This window comes from Macrobrachium rosenbergii, chromosome 2 (genome assembly GCF_040412425.1).
Source record: "Macrobrachium rosenbergii isolate ZJJX-2024 chromosome 2, ASM4041242v1, whole genome shotgun sequence".
Taxonomy (NCBI): domain Eukaryota; kingdom Metazoa; phylum Arthropoda; class Malacostraca; order Decapoda; family Palaemonidae; genus Macrobrachium; species Macrobrachium rosenbergii.
In genome coordinates this window covers 92,159,033-92,166,920 of record NC_089742.1, presented here as the reverse complement: position 1 = coordinate 92,166,920, position 7,888 = coordinate 92,159,033, and the positions used below count along the sequence as shown (strand labels likewise).

Genomic DNA, 7,888 nt, shown 5'->3' with positions numbered 1-7,888 from the left:
AAAAAAATGCAATGAAATAAAATAATCTTACTCAAAATACAAGGACATTGAAGAGTAGTGAAATGTAACCCAAAATAACACAAATTTATAAGTAACTTGGTTTATATATGCAAATCTCATAAACCTATTACAAAGTTTGTTACATGAAGTTAGTACTAAGGAGCTCATTAAAAAGAAGATTATGGTAGTTAGAAGGACATTCTGTTATAGCAGGCCCCTTTCACTCCTGTTACAAATTGCCTTAACTATGCCCAAAGACCAGATATGTGATTCAATAAGGAGAAATATAAAGGAAGGTTTGAGAAGAGGGGGCGATGCCAGCAGTGGCTAGAAGCCCCTCATCTGCATGGGAGCTTTTGTGACCATTACTGGCTTAAAGCAACATCATTTAAAACGTCATTACACATCCTTTGAGTGGTTAACTACTGTGGGGATATGTGCTTTATTATTATTATTAATTATTATTATTACTATTATTATTGCTCAGAATGCTCCTCTGGTTGGCTGAGTTTGTGAACCATTGATAAATAGGGTTGATTTTATGGGATCCAATGAAAAATGGGGTTGGTTTAGTGTTCAGAATGCTGGCCTCTGATTGGCTGATTCGCCTGAGAGGCCAGAGAAGCTCTGTTCAGGCAGCACTGGTGCTGATGCTGTCTCCTGATGGTGGTAGCTTCTCTTCTTATGGTCCTTTCGCCAGGGCATCTTTCCCCTGTAGGGGGTGCTCTTTCTCCAATTGGGGCTTGTCTTCCTGCAGGTACTTCTACTTGCATTTCTCCTCCTACATTGTCTCTTTCTTCGGGGCATCTTTCTTCTGTTGGGGGTGCCTGCGGGCCTGTGGGGGCTTGTCCTCCTGTAGGTGCATCTTCAGGGGTTGCATTTGGGATACATCTTATTTGAGTGGGGAGCAGAAACGGCTCCTGGGTCGTATTCAGGGAAGTACGATGTTTCAGTATATGCAGGGCTTCCAGCATTTGAAGGCACCTGGTATCACTGGCATGGTCTATGATTCTAGTGGCAGATATCAGTTGCTGTCGAGTGGGACGTTGCTGGTGGCGGGTCACAAAATGACTGAAAATCGCTCCTTCCTGGCCATGGCATGACAGTCTCTTTGACATTTCATGGTAGTCATACCAATGTAAGATTCATAGCATCCTTGAATGGGGCACAGGAACTGGCAGACTACTTTACTCTGCCAGAGGGGGTCAGTCACATGGGCTGTTTTTCATTATGAGGGATGATGTCTTCTTTGTTTTGTAGTAAATTATAAGTTTCATTTTGTGTTACTGTCAGTCTGTTTCACATTTTCATTAATTATTCTCCTCAGGGTTCTTTCATCAGCTATGTGCTCACTACTCATGTAGTTTCTGTAGCAGAGCTTGATGGTCTTCTTCTCCAGGCCATCTTCTTTGGTAGTGTACCAGTTTTCTATGGCTTTCTTCACTCTGTGTTCGATGTCTTTGTTGGAGAAGCCATTATTCACCAGTGTCTGGGCCTATCTTTCGATTTCCTTATGGGCTGCTGCCCAGGTACTACTGTTGGAAAGGGTTCTCCTGATGAAGGTGTTGATTACACTATTCTTGTATCTCCTCGGGCATTCGCTCTGACCACTTATTATGAGGCCAAGGTTAGTCTTCTTTGCATAAACTTCAGTGGAGAAGGCATCACTCTCTTTCTTCACAAGCACATCAAGGAAAGGGAGAGCATTGTTAACACTCTCTCCGCTTGTGAAGCAGTGAACGGTGCACTCCTCAAAAGTCCTGATTATTATTATTATTATTATTATTATTATTATTATTATTATTATTAATTATTATTATTATTATTATTATTCAGAAGATGAAACCTGTTCATATGGAACAAACCCAAAGGGGCCATATTCTTTCATCTTTGGGCCATATTCTTTCAAAGACAAAGAATATGGCATTCAACGATTTGCCAAACAGGTAAAAAAAAAAAAAAAAAAAAAGTACCCTAAATCTGCCACAGGGCTTTGCAAATGTCCTAATAAAGGGAATTCCCTAAATCTGCCAAAGGGCTTTACAAATGTCTTGGTGAATGGACCATTCTGTGGCAAGAATGTGGTGCAGCTTGATGTGAGAGTCTGCTACAATACTGCAGGCTCCAGGCACAAATCACAGCATAATGGTAATGTCATGCCACTCTTCCCTAGTGAGGATCTTCATTGCCAGAGGACAGTCTTCTGACCTTGTTCCTCCTTATGCCACAGGCAGGCTAAGGCAGCAATGTTGTCAGAAAGGAACCCTATGCAGCAAACTGCCAAGAAATTCATGAATGCATGGAGGCCTAAGAAGACTTCTTGTAGTTTGAGGAAGTTCATATGCAAGCAGCCTTACTACTTGGACCAGCTACTCTAACAGGTCAACTCACAACCTGCAGTTGAGGTGTTGGAAAACATGAGGAGATCCAGGTCCCAAACAACCAGAGGGACCTCCTTCAGTAAGTTCCGGTGACTGCCCCATAAAAACAGAGGTCATGCAGAATGGACACATTTTTAGGATCCTGTCTTTGGAGGACAGTGTGGGGCAGTCTTCCCAAAATAATCCAGTGCAGTTGTAAGAACTTTGGAACCAGCTGTATGGCACTAACTTTGCCAACAGCACTGTATGTACAATCTATACTTACCATGACTTTGTTGTACAACAAGGGCTCTAAAAGAATTAAACTAACTATACCACTGTGCCTAATACATTCCCAAGTACAGCATTCCGTCATTATCTGTTTTCACCCTATTTCTAACTCGACATTATACAGAGAATCCCCAGTGCCACAATATTTATATGATGAAATACAAAAACATTTCATAAAAATTAAAAATCTGCTCTGATGGTTGGCAATGCTAAGTAGGCAGAGAGAAGAGTAGGTAATGCTGCTTACAGGCATAAACATGCTCAGAAAGGATTACTGTGGGGGTGGTAGGCCAAGGAAAGAGTTTGGGGGGAGGTGGGAGGTCTGGCAGGATGGGTAGGAAGGGGTAGGCAGGCATTTGACTTCTTGAGAGCTATTAATCTGACAGACAATATGATTGCTTAAAAAGCAAAATTACTTGTGACGCAAGACTAAGTATTGCATTTAGTTCTTGCTCACTTTTTGTTCAGTTGTAACCATTATATTTGATCGTGTCTGGGGGTTAATAGGCAGGGCCTAAGCATGGGAGGAAAAGGGTACTACCTTCCTAGGGCCCAGCAGTCTGGGGGGCCTGTGACAGCAGCTTATTTATTTCAACTTTTTGGAGAATAAATAAAATCAAAGGATGACGGATGCTCAATGATGCCCATGCTCCCATAACAAAACTATTATTATTATTATTTTTATTATTATGATTATTTCCATTTTTCATAACTGATAATCAACTATATTTTTGGTAATTCCACTTACTGTTGCAATAAATTCATACAAACTAGCTGAGTTTGATATATTCCTATTATTTAATTTAAGCCTGTAGTTTGGACACTTTTGAACTGTGTGATGCCCAGGATGGAGGTGACAGTGCAAGGCTCCCAGGGCAGAGGAAGAGTGAGAGAGGGGCCCAGTTTTTATGCAAATACTGGGGCCTGAAAGGGTGATGCTTAGGCTCTGTTAATAAGTACTGCATATCCATACTAGACCCAGACACAATAAAATGACCGGATAGCATTTAGACCATGTTTGCTGTTCATTCGGTAGTAACCATTTAAAAAATGCATACTACCACACTCCCCCCACCACACTCTCTCTGCAAGTTTGAAATCTCTTGAGTCAAATGTGAAATGTAAACTTTTCTGGGGTAATGAAAACTGCAGTTTTGCATCTCTCTCTCTTTCTCTCTCTCTCTCTAACCTTACAAGTAGACATAAGTTGATGTTCATATCTAAGAGAACTCGGCATGTATCAGTTTGTTTCTATATTGATTTATGGTTACTACAAGTGTCATCACTACATCTAGGTTACTGACACTAATAATACTGAATAAGAAACAAAGAAATTTAAAAGGAATTCCATATAAGAAATATCTATCAAAAATATATATATATATATATATATATATATATATATATATATATATATATATATATATATAGTAATACCTTGAACTTACATGAGGTTAGGTTCCAGAACCCCTCGCACAAGGCAAGGATTCGCTTAAGTTTGGTACGATCACTAAAAATGCTAATAAATACTTATTTCTAGAGTTTAAAAACTAAACATGACCCTAATCATGCTCCCACAGTATTAAGCTAACTTTTAAATGAAATTCAAGTTACTGTAAATTCATTTAAAAGTTAGCTTAATACATTACCCTTAAAAAAGAAATAAATGGTTGATGTAAAAACAGTACAGTACAGTATCGTTATAGGTACTGTATTGGCCACATTAGAGCATTTACAGTAGGTACATACGTATACTAATGTTACCCCTAATTCATGGGATGCCATTTTCTTTTTCACTCACGGACTAGAAGACATTTTCTTTGTGTTACTAGCTTTATAAGTCACAGTCATAATGAAGGTACACAATTTGAAAAAATAAAGAAAACATGCATTTAATGTTCATACAGGGTAAAGTTAAAATTCAATCAATTCAAAATTATGTACTGTACAGGTGAAGACATACAGAGAAATAATAAATTGTAAAAATAGGTGCGAGTGCTAACTAAAAGAGAGAGAGAGAGAGAGAGAGAGAGAGACAGAGAATTACGTTGTCACAGAAATATTGCTACTGGAGCCTATGTATGAAATTCGGATTTTAAATATTTTTATGGTGATTAGATCAATACAGTATAAATAGATTCTGTAAGTGAAATAATGTGTTAAAGATATGTTGCTGTGTTTTCTCAGTATATGTATACTGAGAGAGAGAGAGAGAGAGAGAGCACAAGAATTTTTTTAACAAAATCATGGGAGATAGTGAGGGCTAACCACAAAACAACGTAAACCAAGAACTTACTATACTAAATAATTTTTTTATCATAAATATATTTGTACGTAATCACGAAAATGCCAGCATGACATAACAAACCTAGATTCTGTTTGGAGGTACGTGTCCCATCGTTCTATACTACCCACGCATTTTAGATGCTCTATACAGTACTAGTACTATCCTAGGGTAGCTTGTCTATCCAAGGGACGTGCCTACAGTGCAATAAAAATGAATCTAAACAAATAATTGCATAGAATAAAAGATGTTTAGCGTGAGGCAATCTACCCGAAAAGTAACATTCAGAGCCCTGTGCCCTGACCCACAGTCACCCTTTCTTTCCTTCTGTAACCGCCGAGATGGGGAGTCATGACAGAATTTTATTTCCCAGAGTAACGTCCGCTGACGAATTTAATTCTTTCACTGATTTGTACATTCCAATCATTCTTGAATTTTTACCTAATACTGGTGAATTTACTAAGTGGCTTTACCAAGAAGGACTGTTTGACGACTATTCTGGGTTGTGTACCACATGTAAAGTCAGAAAACAATGTTTTTTACAAGATGGAATCCACCAACCACTGGACATCCAATATACATGTGGCGCTGTGTTAATCATAAGTGCCGACAGAAGGTGTCAGTTCGGCACGGATTGTTCTTTGAAAATTCAAAAATGCCTCTGCAGGCAATAATTATACTTGTATTTTGTTTCGCTAAGAAATTGCCACAGTACATTTTGAGATCTTTTGTTGTACTGCTAACGTTGCACACGACAGTAGACTGGTATAACTTCTACAGAGACATTTGTTGCAAAATACTGCTGGCTGATAATCAGCCGTCCTAGTCATATTGTTGAGACTGACCAGGGCAAATTTGGGAAAAGCAAGTACAACCGTGGCCATAAGGTAGATGGATCTTGGGTGTTCGGTGGCACTGACCGACACACGTGTGAGGCATTTTTCAAGATGGCTCTGGACCGCTCCACTGAAACTCTGCTCCCAGTGTTGTTGGACAGCGTACTTCCAGAAACCACGATCATACCTGATTGCTGGAAATCGTACAGCAACGTCCGGGATCATTATTTCGCGCATAACATACTGAACCACAGTGTAAATTTCGTTAGTCCTGATGACCCAAGTGTACACACAAACACCATAGAGTCGCAGTGGTGAGTTCTCAAACGGAGCGTGCTACTGAGACATGGTAAGCAGAAATCACTTTATGAGTTATTTTTCTACGTACTGCGTCCTGAAGCAATATCTATAAGATGTTCCGTGTCCATTTCGGGCATTTCTTGGATTCACCTGATTGGCAGCCAGCAGCTTCAAAGAAGATGAGACTGATAGCACCTGCAAAGAAGCTGAGACTGGTACCCTCATGGTTGGACAGCAGCAATTTTGAATAAGGTAAGCAGTGCATTTCCCTTTCTTTGACATTTAAGTTATTGCATGATGAATTATGATGGTTTCAACCTACCACTGTTAAGGGGTAGCCTAAGCCAATCCACCTCCCCAAGTATTTGTGCTAAAAATGTGGGGGGTCCAGGGGGGCGAAGCCGCCCAGCCAGGTCAGGGCACAGCGCCCTAAGTCAGGTTAGGATGGGCTGGTTTAGGTTAGGTCAGGACACGTTATGCTAGGTTTGCTTAGATTTTGATCTGTCCGGACATGTGACAAATCACATGTCCGGATGCACCATTAGTCCTGCTGACTGGAACAACGTAACAAGCTGATGCAGAGTAGCTGGTCAGTGTATAGTGAAATGTGATGATTTGGGCCTACTGCTGTTAAGGAATAGCCTAGGCCAGTCCACCTACCTGAGTACAAGCGCTAAAAACTGAAGGGGGGGGGGGGTCCAGAGGGGCAAAGCTCCCGGCCAGGTTAGGGCACGGCACCCTAAGTCAGGTTAGGTTGGGTCCAGTTAGGTTAGGTCAGGACACGTTATTCTAGGTTGGGTTAGGTTTTGGTCTGTTTGGTTAGGTAGTAGCCGGTGCCGAAGGACATGTCCGAATGCAATGTTAGTCCTGCCAGTCGGACCGATGGGACAAGCGGATGTAGTGCAGTGGGTCACTTTGTCAATAACAAATAATGTTTAAGTAGGCAAGCCTCTTGTATGCAGGCTAGCAGGTCAGAAAATTGGGGATTACGTACGTTGCAGGCAGCATATACCCATCTGTTGCTTCCCCCACCCAAAACCCAGGTTTCCAACAGGGTTCCCCTTACCGTTGGTAGTTTTCCTGTTTTATTTATTTATGTATTTTTTTTGTGCCACTGTATACATCCAGTGATTTTATTACAAATATCAAACACATGATCAGCTATTTTCGTTGCGCTTTCTATAGCTTTTTTTCAGTGGCAAATTGGGTGTACCACGGACATTCACAGGTTCCCTATTCTAAAATATGTACCTGTAGAGTAAGCAATATTTCAAAATCATCTTGTAACACAGGAAAACATCAATGCACATCAAATGTACGCAAACTGCATTACAAAATGCACAGAACAATGCACAAAGTTACGTAGGCCAAAGAAAACATGCATGTCTGAATGATAGGGGGATACTTAAGAGTAACAGTTATAGGCTGGTAAACTTAATTTTGCGACATGATTTTGAAATATTAGTGTTCTGGGATGATAGTTTGAGGTATATTTTTGTTTGAACTGCCAAGTTTAGCGATGAACTGTTAAAAAAGAAGTTATAAGCGTTTTAGGGGTGTATATAGCCTACTTATGAGTACCAGTATTAGGAGAGTGCTGTAATGGTTACTTTGGGTATTTTGGGATGATGGTTTGGGGTGTATTTTTGTTTGAAATTATATTAAATTGTTTTAGTATGATAATTTAAGATATATTTTTGTTTGAACTATCAAATTAAGCAGTGAAATGTCAAGATAAAGTTATAAGCATTTTAGTTTAAGGGGTACAAGGTACTTGGCAGTTATAAGAATTTTTAGGGGGGATTTTTGCATTTCTG

General features: G+C 39.9%; 1 protein-coding gene across 1 annotated transcript in view; it reads right to left on the bottom strand.

The window, feature by feature from the left end:
• Positions 1 to 7,888, bottom strand: part of hiw (highwire) — a 1,788,684-nt gene that overhangs the window by 1,164,236 nt on the left and 616,560 nt on the right.